At 39.1% G+C, this 21,978-nt stretch overlaps 23 non-coding genes across 23 annotated transcripts; all 23 read left to right on the forward strand.

Moving 5' to 3' along the window:
- The first annotated feature begins 246 nt into the window (after nt 1-246).
- On the forward strand, nt 247-320 carry TRNAT-AGU (transfer RNA threonine (anticodon AGU)). Its single transcript has one exon. It is a non-coding gene; the product is annotated as a tRNA-Thr (tRNA).
- A 620-nt stretch (nt 321-940) lies between these two features.
- On the forward strand, nt 941-1,014 carry TRNAT-AGU (transfer RNA threonine (anticodon AGU)). The gene has a single exon. It is a non-coding gene; the product is annotated as a tRNA-Thr (tRNA).
- Nucleotides 1,015-1,637: 623 nt separating this feature from the next.
- TRNAT-AGU (transfer RNA threonine (anticodon AGU)) lies at nt 1,638-1,711 on the forward strand. The gene has a single exon. It is a non-coding gene; the product is annotated as a tRNA-Thr (tRNA).
- Nucleotides 1,712-2,334: 623 nt separating this feature from the next.
- TRNAT-AGU (transfer RNA threonine (anticodon AGU)) lies at nt 2,335-2,408 on the forward strand. The gene has a single exon. It is a non-coding gene; the product is annotated as a tRNA-Thr (tRNA).
- Nucleotides 2,409-3,026: 618 nt separating this feature from the next.
- TRNAT-AGU (transfer RNA threonine (anticodon AGU)) lies at nt 3,027-3,100 on the forward strand. Its single transcript has one exon. It is a non-coding gene; the product is annotated as a tRNA-Thr (tRNA).
- A 623-nt stretch (nt 3,101-3,723) lies between these two features.
- TRNAT-AGU (transfer RNA threonine (anticodon AGU)) lies at nt 3,724-3,797 on the forward strand. Its single transcript has one exon. It is a non-coding gene; the product is annotated as a tRNA-Thr (tRNA).
- A 620-nt stretch (nt 3,798-4,417) lies between these two features.
- On the forward strand, nt 4,418-4,491 carry TRNAT-AGU (transfer RNA threonine (anticodon AGU)). Its single transcript has one exon. It is a non-coding gene; the product is annotated as a tRNA-Thr (tRNA).
- A 1,320-nt stretch (nt 4,492-5,811) lies between these two features.
- TRNAT-AGU (transfer RNA threonine (anticodon AGU)) lies at nt 5,812-5,885 on the forward strand. Its single transcript has one exon. It is a non-coding gene; the product is annotated as a tRNA-Thr (tRNA).
- Nucleotides 5,886-6,503: 618 nt separating this feature from the next.
- TRNAT-AGU (transfer RNA threonine (anticodon AGU)) lies at nt 6,504-6,577 on the forward strand. Its single transcript has one exon. It is a non-coding gene; the product is annotated as a tRNA-Thr (tRNA).
- Nucleotides 6,578-8,583: 2,006 nt separating this feature from the next.
- TRNAT-AGU (transfer RNA threonine (anticodon AGU)) lies at nt 8,584-8,657 on the forward strand. The gene has a single exon. It is a non-coding gene; the product is annotated as a tRNA-Thr (tRNA).
- A 610-nt stretch (nt 8,658-9,267) lies between these two features.
- Nucleotides 9,268-9,341, forward strand: TRNAT-AGU (transfer RNA threonine (anticodon AGU)). The gene has a single exon. It is a non-coding gene; the product is annotated as a tRNA-Thr (tRNA).
- Nucleotides 9,342-9,961: 620 nt separating this feature from the next.
- On the forward strand, nt 9,962-10,035 carry TRNAT-AGU (transfer RNA threonine (anticodon AGU)). The gene has a single exon. It is a non-coding gene; the product is annotated as a tRNA-Thr (tRNA).
- A 1,317-nt stretch (nt 10,036-11,352) lies between these two features.
- Nucleotides 11,353-11,426, forward strand: TRNAT-AGU (transfer RNA threonine (anticodon AGU)). Its single transcript has one exon. It is a non-coding gene; the product is annotated as a tRNA-Thr (tRNA).
- A 623-nt stretch (nt 11,427-12,049) lies between these two features.
- Nucleotides 12,050-12,123, forward strand: TRNAT-AGU (transfer RNA threonine (anticodon AGU)). The gene has a single exon. It is a non-coding gene; the product is annotated as a tRNA-Thr (tRNA).
- Nucleotides 12,124-12,746: 623 nt separating this feature from the next.
- On the forward strand, nt 12,747-12,820 carry TRNAT-AGU (transfer RNA threonine (anticodon AGU)). The gene has a single exon. It is a non-coding gene; the product is annotated as a tRNA-Thr (tRNA).
- Nucleotides 12,821-13,438: 618 nt separating this feature from the next.
- Nucleotides 13,439-13,512, forward strand: TRNAT-AGU (transfer RNA threonine (anticodon AGU)). The gene has a single exon. It is a non-coding gene; the product is annotated as a tRNA-Thr (tRNA).
- Nucleotides 13,513-14,135: 623 nt separating this feature from the next.
- On the forward strand, nt 14,136-14,209 carry TRNAT-AGU (transfer RNA threonine (anticodon AGU)). The gene has a single exon. It is a non-coding gene; the product is annotated as a tRNA-Thr (tRNA).
- A 620-nt stretch (nt 14,210-14,829) lies between these two features.
- Nucleotides 14,830-14,903, forward strand: TRNAT-AGU (transfer RNA threonine (anticodon AGU)). The gene has a single exon. It is a non-coding gene; the product is annotated as a tRNA-Thr (tRNA).
- Nucleotides 14,904-16,223: 1,320 nt separating this feature from the next.
- On the forward strand, nt 16,224-16,297 carry TRNAT-AGU (transfer RNA threonine (anticodon AGU)). Its single transcript has one exon. It is a non-coding gene; the product is annotated as a tRNA-Thr (tRNA).
- Nucleotides 16,298-16,915: 618 nt separating this feature from the next.
- TRNAT-AGU (transfer RNA threonine (anticodon AGU)) lies at nt 16,916-16,989 on the forward strand. Its single transcript has one exon. It is a non-coding gene; the product is annotated as a tRNA-Thr (tRNA).
- Nucleotides 16,990-18,995: 2,006 nt separating this feature from the next.
- TRNAT-AGU (transfer RNA threonine (anticodon AGU)) lies at nt 18,996-19,069 on the forward strand. The gene has a single exon. It is a non-coding gene; the product is annotated as a tRNA-Thr (tRNA).
- A 610-nt stretch (nt 19,070-19,679) lies between these two features.
- On the forward strand, nt 19,680-19,753 carry TRNAT-AGU (transfer RNA threonine (anticodon AGU)). Its single transcript has one exon. It is a non-coding gene; the product is annotated as a tRNA-Thr (tRNA).
- A 620-nt stretch (nt 19,754-20,373) lies between these two features.
- Nucleotides 20,374-20,447, forward strand: TRNAT-AGU (transfer RNA threonine (anticodon AGU)). The gene has a single exon. It is a non-coding gene; the product is annotated as a tRNA-Thr (tRNA).
- The last annotated feature ends 1,531 nt before the right edge of the window (nt 20,448-21,978 follow it).

Here is a 21,978-nt window from a genome sequence, read left to right on the forward strand (position 1 = left end):
ACAAAACTCATTGGTTTTGCCACAGCTTTCATTATCATATTTTGGAAGTTGCACAACATTCTTTTCAACAATTTTGTCCTAAAAGTTTTCCATTCCCTTTTAGGTGGACTATGTGTATACTCTTAGGCAGGGAAAAGTAGGCCTGAAAAACTATTGAAAAAAAAATGTTAAAAAACTGAGAATGCAAATGCAAAGAAAAAAGAGTGCTGTGCCACAATAACCAATAACTGTATTTGCATGCATGTGGGCGCTGTGGCTTAGTTGGTTAAAGTGCCTGTCTAGTAAACAGGAGATCCTGAGTTCAACTCTCAGCAGTGCCTTTGCTCATCTTATTATCACCAAGTCATTGCCTGCTGTTTACATCCCAGATTTTCGGGATCACGTCTTTGAGCTTCACCCATATTTGCTCACAGGAAACTTGCATTCCCTATGCCCACTGTTTCCACCACATCTGAACAAAGACATTTTCTTATCAGTTTGGTTTGATGTACTACCTTCCATCTCTGACAATAGGTAAAGGTCACTAACAAGTCTTTTGGGATGCTATGCTCAACATGGATGGGAGCTTAACCCGCACTTGCCTAGCCAAAACTTCTTCAAGTAAAATTGCTGCTTCTACAATAAGAAACATTGTATAAAACTTAATTACTAAGCCACAGCACCTACATGAAATATAATAGTGACTGGCTTCTGTGGCGCAAAACTCATTGGTTTTGCCACAGCTTTCATTATCATATTTTGGAAGTTGCACAACATTCTTTTCAACAATTTTGTCCTAAAAGTTTTCCATTCCCTTTTAGGTGGACTATGTGTATACTCTTAGGCAGGGAAAAGTAGGCCTGAAAAACTATTGAAAAAAAATGTTAAAAAACTGAGAATGCAAATGCAAAGAAAAAAGAGTGCTGTGCCACAATAACCAATAACTGTATTGCAGCATGTGGGCGCTGTGGCTTAGTTGGTTAAAGCGCCTGTCTAGTAAACAGGAGATCCTGAGTTCAACTCTCAGCAGTGCCTTTGCTCATCTTATTATCACCAAGTCATTGCCTGCTGTTTACATCCCAGATTTTCGGAATCACGTCTTAGAGCTTCACCCATATTTGCTCACAGGAAACTTGCATTCGCTATGCCCACTGTTTCCACCACATCTGAACAAAGACATTTTCTTATCAGTTTGGTTTGATGTACTACCTTCCATCTCTGACAATAGGTAAAGGTCACTAACAAGTCTTTTGGGATGCTATGCTCAACATGGATGGGAGCTTAACCCGCACTTGCCTAGCCAAAACTTCTTCAAGTAAAATTGCTGCTTCTACAATAAGAAACATTGTATAAAACTTAATTACTAAGCCACAGCACCTACATGAAATATAATAGTGACTGGCTTCTGTGGCACAAAACTCATTGGTTTTGCCACAGCTTTCATTATCATATTTTGGAAGTTGCACAACATTCTTTTCAACAATTTTGTCCTAAAAGTTTTCCATTCCCTTTTAGGTGGACTATGTGTATACTCTTAGGCAGGGAAAAGTAGGCCTGAAAAACTATTGAAAAAAAAATGTTAAAAAACTGAGAATGCAAATGCAAAGAAAAAAGAGTGCTGTGCCACAATAACCAATAACTGTATTTGCATGGATGTGGGCGCTGTGGCTTAGTTGGTTAAAGTGCCTGTCTAGTAAACAGGAGATCCTGAGTTCAACTCTCAGCAGTGCCTTTGCTCATCTTATTATCACCAAGTCATTGCCTGCTGTTTACATCCCAGATTTTCGGGATCACGTCTTTGAGCTTCACCCATATTTGCTCACAGGAAACTTGCATTCCCTATGCCCACTGTTTCCACCACATCTGAACAAAGACATTTTCTTATCAGTTTGGTTTGATGTACTACCTTCCATCTCTGACAATAGGTAAAGGTCACTAACAAGTCTTTTGGGATGCTATGCTCAACATGGATGGGAGCTTAACCCGCACTTGCCTAGCCAAAACTTCTTCAAGTAAAATTGCTGCTTCTACAATAAGAAACATTGTATAAAACTTAATTACTAAGCCACAGCACCTACATGAAATATAATAGTGACTGGCTTCTGTGGCGCAAAACTCATTGGTTTTGCCACAGCTTTCATTATCATATTTTGGAAGTTGCACAACATTCTTTTCAACAATTTTGTCCTAAAAGTTTTCCATTCCCTTTTAGGTGGACTATGTGTATACTCTTAGGCAGGGAAAAGTAGGCCTGAAAAACTATTGAAAAAAAAATGTTAAAAAACTGAGAATGCAAATGCAAAGAAAAAAGAGGGCTGTGCCACAATAACCAATAACTGTATTTGCATGCATGTTGGCGCTGTGGCTTAGTTGGTTAAAGCGCCTGTCTAGTAAACAGGAGATCCTGAGTTCAACTCTCAGCAGTGCCTTTGCTCATCTTATTATCACCAAGTCATTGCCTGCTGTTTACATCCCAGATTTTCGGGATCACGTCTTTGAGCTTCACCCATATTTGCTCACAGGAAACTTGCATTCCCTATGCCCACTGTTTCCACCACATCTGAACAAAGACATTTTCTTATCAGTTTGGTTTGATGTACTACCTTCCATCTCTGACAATAGGTAAAGGTCACTAACAAGTCTTTTGGGATGCTATGCTCAACATGGATGGGAGCTTAACCCACACTTGCCTAGCCAAAACTTCTTCAAGTAAAATTGCTGCTTCTACAATAAGAAACATTGTATAAAACTTAATTACTAAACCACAGCACCTACATGAAATATAATAGTGACTGGCTTCTGTGGCACAAAACTCATTGGTTTTGCCACAGCTTTCATTATCATATTTTGGAAGTTGCACATTCTTTTCAACAATTTTGTCCTAAAAGTTTTCCATTCCCTTTTAGGTGGACTATGTGTATACTCTTAGGCAGGGAAAAGTAGGCCTGAAAAACTATTGAAAAAAAAATGTTAAAAAACTGATAATGCAAATGCAAAGAAAAAAGAGTGCTGTGCCACAATAACCAATAACTGGATTGCAGCATGTGGGCGCTGTGGCTTAGTTGGTTAAAGCGCCTGTCTAGTAAACAGGAGATCCTGAGTTCAACTCTCAGCAGTGCCTTTGCTCATCTTATTATCACCAAGTCATTGCCTGCTGTTTACATCCCAGATTTTCGGGATCACGTCTTAGAGCTTCACCCATATTTGCTCACAGGAAACTTGCATTCCCTATGCCCACTGTTTCCACCACATCTGAACAAAGACATTTTCTTATCAGTTTGGTTTGATGTACTGCCTTCCATCTCTGACAATAGGTAAAGGTCACTAACAAGTCTTTTGGGATGCTATGCTCAACATGGATGGGAGCTTAACCCGCACTTGCCTAGCCAAAACTTCTTCAAGTAAAATTGCTGCTTCTACAATAAGAAACATTGTATAAAACTTAATTACTAAGCCACAGCACCTACATGAAATATAATAGTGACTGGCTTCTGTGGCACAAAACTCATTGGTTTTGCCACAGCTTTCATTATCATATTTTGGAAGTTGCACAACATTATTTTCAACAATTTTGTCCTAAAAGTTTTCCATTCCCTTTTAGGTGGACTATGTGTATACTCTTAGGCAGGGAAAAGTAGGCCTGAAAAACTATTGAAAAAAAAATGTTAAAAAACTGAGAATGCAAATGCAAAGAAAAAAGAGTGCTGTGCCACAATAACCAATAACTGTATTTGCATGGATGTGGGCGCTGTGGCTTAGTTGGTTAAAGTGCCTGTCTAGTAAACAGGAGATCCTGAGTTCAACTCTCAGCAGTGCCTTTGCTCATCTTATTATCACCAAGTCATTGCCTGCTGTTTACATCCCAGATTTTCGGGATCACGTCTTTGAGCTTCACCCATATTTGCTCACAGGAAACTTGCATTCTCTATGCCCACTGTTTCCACCACATCTGTACAAAGACATTTTCTTATCAGTTTGGTTTGATGTACTACCTTCCATCTCTGACAATAGGTAAAGGTCACTAACAAGTCTTTTGGGATGCTATGCTCAACATGGATGGGAGCTTAACCCGCACTTGCCTAGCCAAAACTTCTTCAAGTAAAATTGCTGCTTCTACAATAAGAAACATTGTATAAAACTTAATTACTAAGCCACAGCACCTACATGAAATATAATAGTGACTGGCTTCTGTGGCACAAAACTCATTGGTTTTGCCACAGCTTTCATTATCATATTTTGGAAGTTGCACAACATTCTTTTCAACAATTTTGTCCTAAAAGTTTTCCATTCCCTTTTAGGTGGACTATGTGTATACTCTTAGGCAGGGAAAAGTAGGCCTGAAAAACTATTGAAAAAAAATGTTAAAAAACTGAGAATGCAAATGCAAAGAAAAAAGAGTGCTGTGCCACAATAACCAATAACTGTATTGCAGCATGTGGGTGCTGTGGCTTAGTTGGTTAAAGCGCCTGTCTAGTAAACAGGAGATCCTGAGTTCAACTCTCAGCAGTGCCTTTGCTCATCTTATTATCACCAAGTCATTGCCTGCTGTTTACATCCCAGATTTTCGGAATCACGTCTTAGAGCTTCACCCATATTTGCTCACAGGAAACTTGCATTCGCTATGCCCACTGTTTCCACCACATCTGAACAAAGACATTTTCTTATCAGTTTGGTTTGATGTACTACCTTCCATCTCTGACAATAGGTAAAGGTCACTAACAAGTCTTTTGGGATGCTATGCTCAACATGGATGGGAGCTTAACCCGCACTTGCCTAGCCAAAACTTCTTCAAGTAAAATTGCTGCTTCTACAATAAGAAACATTGTATAAAACTTAATTACTAAGCCACAGCACCTACATGAAATAGAATAGTGACTGGCTTCTGTGGCACAAAACTCATTGGTTTTGCCACAGCTTTCATTATCATATTTTGGAAGTTGCACAACATTCTTTTCAACAATTTTGTCCTAAAAGTTTTCCATTCCCTTTTAGGTGGACTATGTGTATACTCTTAGGCAGGGAAAAGTAGGCCTGAAAAACTATTGAAAAAAAAATGTTAAAAAACTGAGAATGCAAATGCAAAGAAAAAAGAGTGCTGTGCCACAATAACCAATAACTGTATTTGCATACATGTGGACGCTGTGGCTTAGTTGGTTAAAGTGCCTGTCTAGTAAACAGGAGATCCTGAGTTCAACTCTCAGCAGTGCCTTTGCTCATCTTATTATCACCAAGTCATTGCCTGCTGTTTACATCCCAGATTTTCGGGATCACGTCTTTGAGCTTCACCCATATTTGCTCACAGGAAACTTGCATTCCCTATGCCCACTGTTTCCACCACATCTGAACAAAGACATTTTCTTATCAGTTTGGTTTGATGTACTACCTTCCATCTCTGACAATAGGTAAAGGTCACTAACAAGTCTTTTGGGATGCTATGCTCAACATGGATGGGAGCTTAACCCGCACTTGCCTAGCCAAAACTTCTTCAAGTAAAATTGCTGCTTCTACAATAAGAAACATTGTATAAAACTTAATTACTAAGCCACAGCACCTACATGAAATATAATAGTGACTGGCTTCTGTGGCGCAAAACTCATTGGTTTTGCCACAGCTTTCATTATCATATTTTGGAAGTTGCACAACATTCTTTTCAACAATTTTGTCCTAAAAGTTTTCCATTCCCTTTTAGGTGGACTATGTGTATACTCTTAGGCAGGGAAAAGTAGGCCTGAAAAACTATTGAAAAAAAAATGTTAAAAAACTGAGAATGCAAATGCAAAGAAAAAAGAGGGCTGTGCCACAATAACCAATAACTGTATTTGCATTCATGTTGGCGCTGTGGCTTAGTTGGTTAAAGCGCCTGTCTAGTAAACAGGAGATCTTGAGTTCAACTCTCAGCAGTGCCTTTGCTCATCTTATTATCACCAAGTCATTGCCTGCTGTTTACATCCCAGATTTTCGGGATCACGTCTTTGAGCTTCACCCATATTTGCTCACAGGAAACTTGCATTCCCTATGCCCACTGTTTCCACCACATCTGAACAAAGACATTTTCTTATCAGTTTGGTTTGATGTACTACCTTCCATCTCTGACAATAGGTAAAGGTCACTAACAAGTCTTTTGGGATGCTATGCTCAACATGGATGGGAGCTTAACCCACACTTGCCTAGCCAAAACTTCTTCAAGTAAAATTGCTGCTTCTACAATAAGAAACATTGTATAAAACTTAATTACTAAGCCACAGCACCTACATGAAATATAATAGTGACTGGCTTCTGTGGCACAAAACTCATTGGTTTTGCCACAGCTTTCATTATCATATTTTGGAAGTTGCACATTCTTTTCAACAATTTTGTCCTAAAAGTTTTCCATTCCCTTTTAGGTGGACTATGTGTATACTCTTAGGCAGGGAAAAGTAGGCCTGAAAAACTATTGAAAAAAAAATGTTAAAAAACTGAGAATGCAAATGCAAAGAAAAAAGAGTGCTGTGCCACAATAACCAATAACTGTATTGCAGCATGTGGGCGCTGTGGCTTAGTTGGTTAAAGCGCCTGTCTAGTAAACAGGAGATCCTGAGTTCAACTCTCAGCAGTGCCTTTGCTCATCTTATTATCACCAAGTCATTGCCTGCTGTTTACATCCCAGATTTTCGGGATCACGTCTTAGAGCTTCACCCATATTTGCTCACAGGAAACTTGCATTCGCTATGCCCACTGTTTCCACCACATCTGAACAAAGACATTTTCTTATCAGTTTGGTTTCATGTACTACCTTCCATCTCTGACAATAGGTAAAGGTCACTAACAAGTCTTTTGGGATGCTATGCTCAACATGGATGGGAGCTTAACCCGCACTTGCCGAGCCAAAACTTCTTCAAGTAAAATTGCTGCTTCTACAATAAGAAACATTGTATAAAACTTAATTACTAAGCCACAGCACCTACATGAAATATAATAGTGACTGGCTTCTGTGGCACAAAACTCATTGGTTTTGCCACAGCTTTCATTATCATATTTTGGAAGTTGCACAACATTCTTTTCAACAATTTTGTCCTAAAAGTTTTCCATTCCCTTTTAGGTGGACTATGTGTATACTCTTAGGCAGGGAAAAGTAGGCCTGAAAAACTATTGAAAAAAAATGTTCAACTGAGAATGCTAATGCAAACAAAAAAGAGTGCTGTTGCACGATAACCAATATCTGTGTTGCAGTATGTGGGTGCTGTGGCTTAGCTGGTTAAAGCGCCTGTCTAGTTAACAGGAGATCCTGAGTTCAACTCTCATCAGTGCCTTTGCTCATCTTATTATCACCAAGTCATTGCCTGCTGTTTACATCCCAGATTTTCGGGATCACGTCTTTGAGCTTCACCCATATTTGCTTACAGGAAACTTGCATTCGCTATGCCCACTGTTTCCACCACATCGGAACAAAGACATTTTCTTAGCAGTTTGGTTTGATGTACTACCTTCCATCTCTGACAATAGGTAAAGGTCACTAACAAGTCTTTTGGGATGCTATGCTCAATATGGATGGGAGCTTAACCCGCACTTGCCTAGCCAAAACTTCTTCAAGTAAAATTGCTGCTTCTACAATAGGAAACATTGTATAAAACTTCATCACTAAGCCACAGCACCTACATGAAATATAATAGTGACTGGCTTCTGTGGCACAATACTCATCGGTTTTGCCACAGCTTTTATTATCATATTTTGGAAGTTGCACAACATTTTTTTCAACAATTTTGTCCTAAATTTTTCGATTCCCTTTTAGGTCGACTATGTGTATACTCATAGGCAGGGAGAAGTAGGCCTGAAAAACTATTGAAAAAAAAAGTTAAAAGACTGAGAATGCAAATGCAAAGAAAAAAGAGAGCTGTGCCACAATAACCAATAACTGCTAATAATCGTATGGGTGCTGTGGCTTAGTTGGTTAAAGCGCCTGTCTAATTAACCGGAGATCCTGAGTTCAACTCTCAGCAGTGCCTTTGCTCATCTTATTATCACCAAGTCATTGCCTGCTGTTTACATCCCAGATTTTCGGGATCACGTCTTTGAGCTTCACCCATATTTGCTCACAGGAAACTTGCATTCCCTATGCTCACTGTTTCCACCACATCTGAACAAAGACATTTTCTTATCAGTTTGGTTTGATGTACTACCTTCCATCTCTGACAATAGGTAAAGGTCACTAACAAGTCTTTTGGGATGCTATGCTCAACATGGATGGGAGCTTAACCCGCACTTGCCTAGCCAAAACTTCTTCAAGTAAAATTGCTGCTTCTACAATAAGAAACATTGTATAAAACTTAATTACTAAGCCACAGCACCTACATGAAATATAATAGTGACTGGCTTCTGTGGCACAAAACTCATTGGTTTTGCCACAGCTTTCATTATCATATTTTGGAAGTTGCACAACATTCTTTTCAACAATTTTGTCCTAAAAGTTTTCCATTCCCTTTTAGGTGGACTATGTGTATACTCTTAGGCAGGGAAAAGTAGGCCTGAAAAACTATTGAAAAAAAAAATGTTAAAAAACTGAGAATGCAAATGCAAAGAAAAAAGAGTGCTGTGCCACAATAACCAATAACTGGATTGCAGCATGTGGGCGCTGTGGCTTAGTTGGTTAAAGCGCCTGTCTAGTAAACAGGAGATCCTGAGTTCAACTCTCAGCAGTGCCTTCGCTCATCTTATTATTGCCTGCTGATTACATCCCAGATTTTCGGGATCACGTCTTTGAGCTTCACCCATATTTGCTCACAGGAAACTTGCATTCGCTATGCCCACTGTTTCCACCACAACTGAACAAAGACATTTTCTTATCAGTTTGGTTTGATGTACTACCTTCCATCTCTGACAATAGGTAAAGGTCACTAACAAGTCTTTTGGGATGCTATGCTCAACATGGATGGGAGCTTAACCCGCACTTGCCTAGCCAAAACTTCTTCAAGTAAAATTGCTGCTTCTACAATAAGAAACATTGTATAAAACTTAATTACAAAGTCACAGCACCTACATGAAATATAATAGTGACTGGCTTCTGTGGCACAAAACTCATTGGTTTTGCCACAGCTTTCATTATCATATTTTGGAAGTTGCACAACATTCTTTTCAACAATTTTGTCCTAAAAGTTTTCCATTCCCTTTTAGGTGGACTATGTGTATACTCTTAGGCAGGGAAAAGTAGGCCTGAAAAACTATTGAAAAAAAAATGTTAAAAAACTGAGAATGCAAATGCAAAGAAAAAAGAGTGCTGTGCCACAATAACCAATAACTGGATTGCAGCATGTGGGCGCTGTGGCTTAGTTGGTTAAAGCGCCTGTCTAGTAAACAGGAGATCCTGAGTTCAACTCTCAGCAGTGCCTTTGCTCATCTTATTATCACCAAGTCATTGCCTGCTGTTTACATCCCAGATTTTCGGGATCACGTCTTTGAGCTTCACCCATATTTGCTTACAGGAAACTTGCATTCGCTATGCCCACTGTTTCCACCACATCGGAACAAAGACATTTTCTTAGCAGTTTGGTTTGATGTACTACCTTCCATCTCTGACAATAGGTAAAGGTCACTAACAAGTCTTTTGGGATGCTATGCTCAATATGGATGGGAGCTTAACCCGCACTTGCCTAGCCAAAACTTCTTCAAGTAAAATTGCTGCTTCTACAATAGGAAACATTGTATAAAGCTTAATCACTAAGCCACAGCACCTACATGAAATATAATAGTGACTGGCTTTTGTGGCACAATACTCATCGGTTTTGCCACAGTTTTATTATCATATTTTGGAAGTTGCACAACATTCTTTTCAACAATTTTGTCCTAAAAGTTTTCCATTCCCTTTTAGGTGGACTATGTGTATACTCTTAGGCAGGGAAAAGTAGGCCTGAAAAACTATTGAAAAAAAAATGTTAAAAAACTGAGAATGCAAATGCAAAGAAAAAAGAGTGCTGTGCCACAATAACCAATAACTGTATTGCAGCATGTGGGCGCTGTGGCTTAGTTGGTTAAAGTGCCTGTCTAGTAAACAGGAGATCCTGAGTTCAACTCTCAGCAGTGCCTTTGCTCATCTTATTATCACCAAGTCATTGCCTGCTGTTTACATCCCAGATTTTCGGGATCACGTCTTTGAGCTTCACCCATATTTGCTCACAGGAAACTTGCATTCCCTATGCCCACTGTTTCCACCACATCTTAACAAAGACATTTTCTTATCAGTTTGGTTTGATGTACTACCTTCCATCTCTGACAATAGGTAAAGGTCACTAACAAGTCTTTTGGGATGCTATGCTCAACATGGATGGGAGCTTAACCCGCACTTGCCTAGTCAAAACTTCTTCAAGTAAAATTGCTGCTTCTACAATAAGAAACATTGTATAAAACTTAATTACTAAGCCACAGCACCTACATGAAATATAATAGTGACTGGCTTCTGTGGCACAAAACTCATTGGTTTTGCCACAGCTTTCATTATCATATTTTGGAAGTTGCACAACATTCTTTTCAACAATTTTGTCCTAAAAGTTTTCCATTCCCTTTTAGGTGGACTATGTGTATACTCTTAGGCAGGGAAAAGTAGGCCTGAAAAACTATTGAAAAAAAAATGTTAAAAAACTGAGAATGCAAATGCAAAGAAAAAAGAGTGCTGTGCCACAATAACCAATAACTGTATTTGCATGCATGTGGTTGCTGTGGCTTAGTTGGTTAAAGCACCTGTCTAGTAAACAGGAGATCCTGAGTTCAACTCTCAGCAGTGCCTTTGCTCATCTTATTATCACCAAGTCATTGCCTGCTGTTTACATCCCAGATTTTCGGGATCACGTCTTTGAGCTTCACCCATATTTGCTCACAGGAAACTTGCATTCCCTATGCCCACTGTTTCCACCACATCTGAACAAAGACATTTTCTTATCAGTTTGGTTTGATGTACTACCTTCCATCTCTGACAATAGGTAAAGGTCACTAACAAGTCTTTTGGGATGCTATGCTCAACATGGATGGGAGCTTAACCCGCACTTGCCTAGCCAAAACTTCTTCAAGTAAAATTGCTGCTTCTACAATAAGAAACATTGTATAAAACTTAATTACTAAGCCACAGCACCTACATGAAATATAATAGTGACTGGCTTCTGTGGCGCAAAACTCATTGGTTTTGCCACAGCTTTCATTATCATATTTTGGAAGTTGCACAACATTCTTTTCAACAATTTTGTCCTAAAAGTTTTCCATTCCCTTTTAGGTGGACTATGTGTATACTCTTAGGCAGGGAAAAGTAGGCCTGAAAAACTATTGAAAAAAAATGTTAAAAAACTGAGAATGCAAATGCAAAGAAAAAAGAGTGCTGTGCCACAATAACCAATAACTGTATTGCAGCATGTGGGCGCTGTGGCTTAGTTGGTTAAAGCGCCTGTCTAGTAAACAGGAGATCCTGAGTTCAACTCTCAGCAGTGCCTTTGCTCATCTTATTATCACCAAGTCATTGCCTGCTGTTTACATCCCAGATTTTCGGAATCACGTCTTAGAGCTTCACCCATATTTGCTCACAGGAAACTTGCATTCGCTATGCCCACTGTTTCCACCACATCTGAACAAAGACATTTTCTTATCAGTTTGGTTTGATGTACTACCTTCCATCTCTGACAATAGGTAAAGGTCACTAACAAGTCTTTTGGGATGCTATGCTCAACATGGATGGGAGCTTAACCCGCACTTGCCTAGCCAAAACTTCTTCAAGTAAAATTGCTGCTTCTACAATAAGAAACATTGTATAAAACTTAATTACTAAGCCACAGCACCTACATGAAATATAATAGTGACTGGCTTCTGTGGCACAAAACTCATTGGTTTTGCCACAGCTTTCATTATCATATTTTGGAAGTTGCACAACATTCTTTTCAACAATTTTGTCCTAAAAGTTTTCCATTCCCTTTTAGGTGGACTATGTGTATACTCTTAGGCAGGGAAAAGTAGGCCTGAAAAACTATTGAAAAAAAAATGTTAAAAAACTGAGAATGCAAATGCAAAGAAAAAAGAGTGCTGTGCCACAATAACCAATAACTGTATTTGCATGGATGTGGGCGCTGTGGCTTAGTTGGTTAAAGTGCCTGTCTAGTAAACAGGAGATCCTGAGTTCAACTCTCAGCAGTGCCTTTGCTCATCTTATTATCACCAAGTCATTGCCTGCTGTTTACATCCCAGATTTTCGGGATCACGTCTTTGAGCTTCACCCATATTTGCTCACAGGAAACTTGCATTCCCTATGCCCACTGTTTCCACCACATCTGAACAAAGACATTTTCTTATCAGTTTGGTTTGATGTACTACCTTCCATCTCTGACAATAGGTAAAGGTCACTAACAAGTCTTTTGGGATGCTATGCTCAACATGGATGGGAGCTTAACCCGCACTTGCCTAGCCAAAACTTCTTCAAGTAAAATTGCTGCTTCTACAATAAGAAACATTGTATAAAACTTAATTACTAAGCCACAGCACCTACATGAAATATAATAGTGACTGGCTTCTGTGGCGCAAAACTCATTGGTTTTGCCACAGCTTTCATTATCATATTTTGGAAGTTGCACAACATTCTTTTCAACAATTTTGTCCTAAAAGTTTTCCATTCCCTTTTAGGTGGACTATGTGTATACTCTTAGGCAGGGAAAAGTAGGCCTGAAAAACTATTGAAAAAAAAATGTTAAAAAACTGAGAATGCAAATGCAAAGAAAAAAGAGGGCTGTGCCACAATAACCAATAACTGTATTTGCATGCATGTTGGCGCTGTGGCTTAGTTGGTTAAAGCGCCTGTCTAGTAAACAGGAGATCCTGAGTTCAACTCTCAGCAGTGCCTTTGCTCATCTTATTATCACCAAGTCATTGCCTGCTGTTTACATCCCAGATTTTCGGGATCACGTCTTTGAGCTTCACCCATATTTGCTCACAGGAAACTTGCATTCCCTATGCCCACTGTTTCCACCACATCTGAACAAAGACATTTTCTTATCAGTTTGGTTTGATGTACTACCTTCCATCTCTGACAATAGGTAAAGGTCACTAACAAGTCTTTTGGGATGCTATGCTCAACATGGATGGGAGCTTAACCCACACTTGCCTAGCCAAAACTTCTTCAAGTAAAATTGCTGCTTCTACAATAAGAAACATTGTATAAAACTTAATTACTAAACCACAGCACCTACATGAAATATAATAGTGACTGGCTTCTGTGGCACAAAACTCATTGGTTTTGCCACAGCTTTCATTATCATATTTTGGAAGTTGCACATTCTTTTCAACAATTTTGTCCTAAAAGTTTTCCATTCCCTTTTAGGTGGACTATGTGTATACTCTTAGGCAGGGAAAAGTAGGCCTGAAAAACTATTGAAAAAAAAATGTTAAAAAACTGATAATGCAAATGCAAAGAAAAAAGAGTGCTGTGCCACAATAACCAATAACTGGATTGCAGCATGTGGGCGCTGTGGCTTAGTTGGTTAAAGCGCCTGTCTAGTAAACAGGAGATCCTGAGTTCAACTCTCAGCAGTGCCTTTGCTCATCTTATTATCACCAAGTCATTGCCTGCTGTTTACATCCCAGATTTTCGGGATCACGTCTTAGAGCTTCACCCATATTTGCTCACAGGAAACTTGCATTCCCTATGCCCACTGTTTCCACCACATCTGAACAAAGACATTTTCTTATCAGTTTGGTTTGATGTACTGCCTTCCATCTCTGACAATAGGTAAAGGTCACTAACAAGTCTTTTGGGATGCTATGCTCAACATGGATGGGAGCTTAACCCGCACTTGCCTAGCCAAAACTTCTTCAAGTAAAATTGCTGCTTCTACAATAAGAAACATTGTATAAAACTTAATTACTAAGCCACAGCACCTACATGAAATATAATAGTGACTGGCTTCTGTGGCACAAAACTCATTGGTTTTGCCACAGCTTTCATTATCATATTTTGGAAGTTGCACAACATTATTTTCAACAATTTTGTCCTAAAAGTTTTCCATTCCCTTTTAGGTGGACTATGTGTATACTCTTAGGCAGGGAAAAGTAGGCCTGAAAAACTATTGAAAAAAAAATGTTAAAAAACTGAGAATGCAAATGCAAAGAAAAAAGAGTGCTGTGCCACAATAACCAATAACTGTATTTGCATGGATGTGGGCGCTGTGGCTTAGTTGGTTAAAGTGCCTGTCTAGTAAACAGGAGATCCTGAGTTCAACTCTCAGCAGTGCCTTTGCTCATCTTATTATCACCAAGTCATTGCCTGCTGTTTACATCCCAGATTTTCGGGATCACGTCTTTGAGCTTCACCCATATTTGCTCACAGGAAACTTGCATTCTCTATGCCCACTGTTTCCACCACATCTGTACAAAGACATTTTCTTATCAGTTTGGTTTGATGTACTACCTTCCATCTCTGACAATAGGTAAAGGTCACTAACAAGTCTTTTGGGATGCTATGCTCAACATGGATGGGAGCTTAACCCGCACTTGCCTAGCCAAAACTTCTTCAAGTAAAATTGCTGCTTCTACAATAAGAAACATTGTATAAAACTTAATTACTAAGCCACAGCACCTACATGAAATATAATAGTGACTGGCTTCTGTGGCACAAAACTCATTGGTTTTGCCACAGCTTTCATTATCATATTTTGGAAGTTGCACAACATTCTTTTCAACAATTTTGTCCTAAAAGTTTTCCATTCCCTTTTAGGTGGACTATGTGTATACTCTTAGGCAGGGAAAAGTAGGCCTGAAAAACTATTGAAAAAAAATGTTAAAAAACTGAGAATGCAAATGCAAAGAAAAAAGAGTGCTGTGCCACAATAACCAATAACTGTATTGCAGCATGTGGGTGCTGTGGCTTAGTTGGTTAAAGTGCCTGTCTAGTAAACAGGAGATCCTGAGTTCAACTCTCAGCAGTGCCTTTGCTCATCTTATTATCACCAAGTCATTGCCTGCTGTTTACATCCCAGATTTTCGGAATCACGTCTTAGAGCTTCACCCATATTTGCTCACAGGAAACTTGCATTCGCTATGCCCACTGTTTCCACCACATCTGAACAAAGACATTTTCTTATCAGTTTGGTTTGATGTACTACCTTCCATCTCTGACAATAGGTAAAGGTCACTAACAAGTCTTTTGGGATGCTATGCTCAACATGGATGGGAGCTTAACCCGCACTTGCCTAGCCAAAACTTCTTCAAGTAAAATTGCTGCTTCTACAATAAGAAACATTGTATAAAACTTAATTACTAAGCCACAGCACCTACATGAAATAGAATAGTGACTGGCTTCTGTGGCACAAAACTCATTGGTTTTGCCACAGCTTTCATTATCATATTTTGGAAGTTGCACAACATTCTTTTCAACAATTTTGTCCTAAAAGTTTTCCATTCCCTTTTAGGTGGACTATGTGTATACTCTTAGGCAGGGAAAAGTAGGCCTGAAAAACTATTGAAAAAAAAATGTTAAAAAACTGAGAATGCAAATGCAAAGAAAAAAGAGTGCTGTGCCACAATAACCAATAACTGTATTTGCATACATGTGGACGCTGTGGCTTAGTTGGTTAAAGTGCCTGTCTAGTAAACAGGAGATCCTGAGTTCAACTCTCAGCAGTGCCTTTGCTCATCTTATTATCACCAAGTCATTGCCTGCTGTTTACATCCCAGATTTTCGGGATCACGTCTTTGAGCTTCACCCATATTTGCTCACAGGAAACTTGCATTCCCTATGCCCACTGTTTCCACCACATCTGAACAAAGACATTTTCTTATCAGTTTGGTTTGATGTACTACCTTCCATCTCTGACAATAGGTAAAGGTCACTAACAAGTCTTTTGGGATGCTATGCTCAACATGGATGGGAGCTTAACCCGCACTTGCCTAGCCAAAACTTCTTCAAGTAAAATTGCTGCTTCTACAATAAGAAACATTGTATAAAACTTAATTACTAAGCCACAGCACCTACATGAAATATAATAGTGACTGGCTTCTGTGGCGCAAAACTCATTGGTTTTGCCACAGCTTTCATTATCATATTTTGGAAGTTGCACAACATTCTTTTCAACAATTTTGTCCTAAAAGTTTTCCATTCCCTTTTAGGTGGACTATGTGTATACTCTTAGGCAGGGAAAAGTAGGCCTGAAAAACTATTGAAAAAAAAATGTTAAAAAACTGAGAATGCAAATGCAAAGAAAAAAGAGGGCTGTGCCACAATAACCAATAACTGTATTTGCATGCATGTTGGCGCTGTGGCTTAGTTGGTTAAAGCGCCTGTCTAGTAAACAGGAGATCTTGAGTTCAACTCTCAGCAGTGCCTTTGCTCATCTTATTATCACCAAGTCATTGCCTGCTGTTTACATCCCAGATTTTCGGGATCACGTCTTTGAGCTTCACCCATATTTGCTCACAGGAAACTTGCATTCCCTATGCCCACTGTTTCCACCACATCTGAACAAAGACATTTTCTTATCAGTTTGGTTTGATGTACTACCTTCCATCTCTGACAATAGGTAAAGGTCACTAACAAGTCTTTTGGGATGCTATGCTCAACATGGATGGGAGCTTAACCCACACTTGCCTAGCCAAAACTTCTTCAAGTAAAATTGCTGCTTCTACAATAAGAAACATTGTATAAAACTTAATTACTAAGCCACAGCACCTACATGAAATATAATAGTGACTGGCTTCTGTGGCACAAAACTCATTGGTTTTGCCACAGCTTTCATTATCATATTTTGGAAGTTGCACATTCTTTTCAACAATTTTGTCCTAAAAGTTTTCCATTCCCTTTTAGGTGGACTATGTGTATACTCTTAGGCAGGGAAAAGTAGGCCTGAAAAACTATTGAAAAAAAAATGTTAAAAAACTGAGAATGCAAATGCAAAGAAAAAAGAGTGCTGTGCCACAATAACCAATAACTGTATTGCAGCATGTGGGCGCTGTGGCTTAGTTGGTTAAAGCGCCTGTCTAGTAAACAGGAGATCCTGAGTTCAACTCTCAGCAGTGCCTTTGCTCATCTTATTATCACCAAGTCATTGCCTGCTGTTTACATCCCAGATTTTCGGGATCACGTCTTAGAGCTTCACCCATATTTGCTCACAGGAAACTTGCATTCGCTATGCCCACTGTTTCCACCACATCTGAACAAAGACATTTTCTTATCAGTTTGGTTTCATGTACTACCTTCCATCTCTGACAATAGGTAAAGGTCACTAACAAGTCTTTTGGGATGCTATGCTCAACATGGATGGGAGCTTAACCCGCACTTGCCGAGCCAAAACTTCTTCAAGTAAAATTGCTGCTTCTACAATAAGAAACATTGTATAAAACTTAATTACTAAGCCACAGCACCTACATGAAATATAATAGTGACTGGCTTCTGTGGCACAAAACTCATTGGTTTTGCCACAGCTTTCATTATCATATTTTGGAAGTTGCACAACATTCTTTTCAACAATTTTGTCCTAAAAGTTTTCCATTCCCTTTTAGGTGGACTATGTGTATACTCTTAGGCAGGGAAAAGTAGGCCTGAAAAACTATTGAAAAAAAATGTTCAACTGAGAATGCTAATGCAAACAAAAAAGAGTGCTGTTGCACGATAACCAATATCTGTGTTGCAGTATGTGGGTGCTGTGGCTTAGCTGGTTAAAGCGCCTGTCTAGTTAACAGGAGATCCTGAGTTCAACTCTCATCAGTGCCTTTGCTCATCTTATTATCACCAAGTCATTGCCTGCTGTTTACATCCCAGATTTTCGGGATCACGTCTTTGAGCTTCACCCATATTTGCTTACAGGAAACTTGCATTCGCTATGCCCACTGTTTCCACCACATCGGAACAAAGACATTTTCTTAGCAGTTTGGTTTGATGTACTACCTTCCATCTCTGACAATAGGTAAAGGTCACTAACAAGTCTTTTGGGATGCTATGCTCAATATGGATGGGAGCTTAACCCGCACTTGCCTAGCCAAAACTTCTTCAAGTAAAATTGCTGCTTCTACAATAGGAAACATTGTATAAAACTTCATCACTAAGCCACAGCACCTACATGAAATATAATAGTGACTGGCTTCTGTGGCACAATACTCATCGGTTTTGCCACAGCTTTTATTATCATATTTTGGAAGTTGCACAACATTTTTTTCAACAATTTTGTCCTAAATTTTTCGATTCCCTTTTAGGTCGACTATGTGTATACTCATAGGCAGGGAGAAGTAGGCCTGAAAAACTATTGAAAAAAAAAGTTAAAAGACTGAGAATGCAAATGCAAAGAAAAAAGAGAGCTGTGCCACAATAACCAATAACTGCTAATAATCGTATGGGTGCTGTGGCTTAGTTGGTTAAAGCGCCTGTCTAATTAACCGGAGATCCTGAGTTCAACTCTCAGCAGTGCCTTTGCTCATCTTATTATCACCAAGTCATTGCCTGCTGTTTACATCCCAGATTTTCGGGATCACGTCTTTGAGCTTCACCCATATTTGCTCACAGGAAACTTGCATTCCCTATGCTCACTGTTTCCACCACATCTGAACAAAGACATTTTCTTATCAGTTTGGTTTGATGTACTACCTTCCATCTCTGACAATAGGTAAAGGTCACTAACAAGTCTTTTGGGATGCTATGCTCAACATGGATGGGAGCTTAACCCGCACTTGCCTAGCCAAAACTTCTTCAAGTAAAATTGCTGCTTCTACAATAAGAAACATTGTATAAAACTTAATTACTAAGCCACAGCACCTACATGAAATATAATAGTGACTGGCTTCTGTGGCACAAAACTCATTGGTTTTGCCACAGCTTTCATTATCATATTTTGGAAGTTGCACAACATTCTTTTCAACAATTTTGTCCTAAAAGTTTTCCATTCCCTTTTAGGTGGACTATGTGTATACTCTTAGGCAGGGAAAAGTAGGCCTGAAAAACTATTGAAAAAAAAAATGTTAAAAAACTGAGAATGCAAATGCAAAGAAAAAAGAGTGCTGTGCCACAATAACCAATAACTGGATTGCAGCATGTGGGCGCTGTGGCTTAGTTGGTTAAAGCGCCTGTCTAGTAAACAGGAGATCCTGAGTTCAACTCTCAGCAGTGCCTTCGCTCATCTTATTATTGCCTGCTGATTACATCCCAGATTTTCGGGATCACGTCTTTGAGCTTCACCCATATTTGCTCACAGGAAACTTGCATTCGCTATGCCCACTGTTTCCACCACAACTGAACAAAGACATTTTCTTATCAGTTTGGTTTGATGTACTACCTTCCATCTCTGACAATAGGTAAAGGTCACTAACAAGTCTTTTGGGATGCTATGCTCAACATGGATGGGAGCTTAACCCGCACTTGCCTAGCCAAAACTTCTTCAAGTAAAATTGCTGCTTCTACAATAAGAAACATTGTATAAAACTTAATTACAAAGTCACAGCACCTACATGAAATATAATAGTGACTGGCTTCTGTGGCACAAAACTCATTGGTTTTGCCACAGCTTTCATTATCATATTTTGGAAGTTGCACAACATTCTTTTCAACAATTTTGTCCTAAAAGTTTTCCATTCCCTTTTAGGTGGACTATGTGTATACTCTTAGGCAGGGAAAAGTAGGCCTGAAAAACTATTGAAAAAAAAATGTTAAAAAACTGAGAATGCAAATGCAAAGAAAAAAGAGTGCTGTGCCACAATAACCAATAACTGGATTGCAGCATGTGGGCGCTGTGGCTTAGTTGGTTAAAGCGCCTGTCTAGTAAACAGGAGATCCTGAGTTCAACTCTCAGCAGTGCCTTTGCTCATCTTATTATCACCAAGTCATTGCCTGCTGTTTACATCCCAGATTTTCGGGATCACGTCTTTGAGCTTCACCCATATTTGCTTACAGGAAACTTGCATTCGCTATGCCCACTGTTTCCACCACATCGGAACAAAGACATTTTCTTAGCAGTTTGGTTTGATGTACTACCTTCCATCTCTGACAATAGGTAAAGGTCACTAACAAGTCTTTTGGGATGCTATGCTCAATATGGATGGGAGCTTAACCCGCACTTGCCTAGCCAAAACTTCTTCAAGTAAAATTGCTGCTTCTACAATAGGAAACATTGTATAAAGCTTAATCACTAAGCCACAGCACCTACATGAAATATAATAGTGACTGGCTTTTGTGGCACAATACTCATCGGTTTTGCCACAGTTTTATTATCATATTTTGGAAGTTGCACAACATTCTTTTCAACAATTTTGTCCTAAAAGTTTTCCATTCCCTTTTAGGTGGACTATGTGTATACTCTTAGGCAGGGAAAAGTAGGCCTGAAAAACTATTGAAAAAAAAATGTTAAAAAACTGAGAATGCAAATGCAAAGAAAAAAGAGTGCTGTGCCACAATAACCAATAACTGTATTGCAGCATGTGGGCGCTGTGGCTTAGTTGGTTAAAGTGCCTGTCTAGTAAACAGGAGATCCTGAGTTCAACTCTCAGCAGTGCCTTTGCTCATCTTATTATCACCAAGTCATTGCCTGCTGTTTACATCCCAGATTTTCGGGATCACGTCTTTGAGCTTCACCCATATTTGCTCACAGGAAACTTGCATTCCCTATGCCCACTGTTTCCACCACATCTTAACAAAGACATTTTCTTATCAGTTTGGTTTGATGTACTACCTTCCATCTCTGACAATAGGTAAAGGTCACTAACAAGTCTTTTGGGATGCTATGCTCAACATGGATGGGAGCTTAACCCGCACTTGCCTAGTCAAAACTTCTTCAAGTAAAATTGCTGCTTCTACAATAAGAAACATTGTATAAAACTTAATTACTAAGCCACAGCACCTACATGAAATATAATAGTGACTGGCTTCTGTGGCACAAAACTCATTGGTTTTGCCACAGCTTTCATTATCATATTTTGGAAGTTGCACAACATTCTTTTCAACAATTTTGTCCTAAAAGTTTTCCATTCCCTTTTAGGTGGACTATGTGTATACTCTTAGGCAGGGAAAAGTAGGCCTGAAAAACTATTGAAAAAAAAATGTTAAAAAACTGAGAATGCAAATGCAAAGAAAAAAGAGTGCTGTGCCACAATAACCAATAACTGTATTTGCATGCATGTGGTTGCTGTGGCTTAGTTGGTTAAAGCACCTGTCTAGTAAACAGGAGATCCTGAGTTCAACTCTCAGCAGTGCCTTTGCTCATCTTATTATCACCAAGTCATTGCCTGCTGTTTACATCCCAGATTTTCGGGATCACGTCTTTGAGCTTCACCCATATTTGCTCACAGGAAACTTGCATTCCCTATGCCCACTGTTTCCACCACATCTGAACAAAGACATTTTCTTATCAGTTTGGTTTGATGTACTACCTTCCATCTCTGACAATAGGTAAAGGTCACTAACAAGTCTTTTGGGATGCTATGCTCAACATGGATGGGAGCTTAACCCGCACTTGCCTAGTCAAAACTTCTTCAAGTAAAATTGCTGCTTCTACAATAAGAAACATTGTATAAAACTTAATTACTAAGCCACAGCACCTACATGAAATATAATAGTGACTGGCTTCTGTGGCACAAAACTCATTGGTTTTGCCACAGCTTTCATTATCATATTTTGGAAGTTGCACAACATTCTTTTCAACAATTTTGTCCTAAACGTTTTCCATTCCCTTTTAGGTGGACTATGTGTATACTCTTAGGCAGGGAAAAGTAGGCCTGAAAAACTATTGAAAAAAAAATGTTAAAAAACTGAGAATGCAAATGCAAAGAAAAAAGAGTGCTGTGCCACAATAACCAATAACTGTATTTGCATGCACGTGGTTGCTGTGGCTTAGTTGGTTAAAGCACCTGTCTAGTAAACAGGAGATCCTGAGTTCAACTCTCAGCAGTGCCTTTGCTCATCTTATTATCACCAAGTCATTGCCTGCTGTTTACATCCCAGATTTTCGGGATCACGTCTTTGAGCTTCACCCATATTTGCTTACAGGAAACTTGCATTCCCTATGCCCACTGTTTCCACCACATCTTAAC

Source organism: Hyperolius riggenbachi, chromosome 11 (genome assembly GCF_040937935.1).
Source record: "Hyperolius riggenbachi isolate aHypRig1 chromosome 11, aHypRig1.pri, whole genome shotgun sequence".
Taxonomy (NCBI): domain Eukaryota; kingdom Metazoa; phylum Chordata; class Amphibia; order Anura; family Hyperoliidae; genus Hyperolius; species Hyperolius riggenbachi.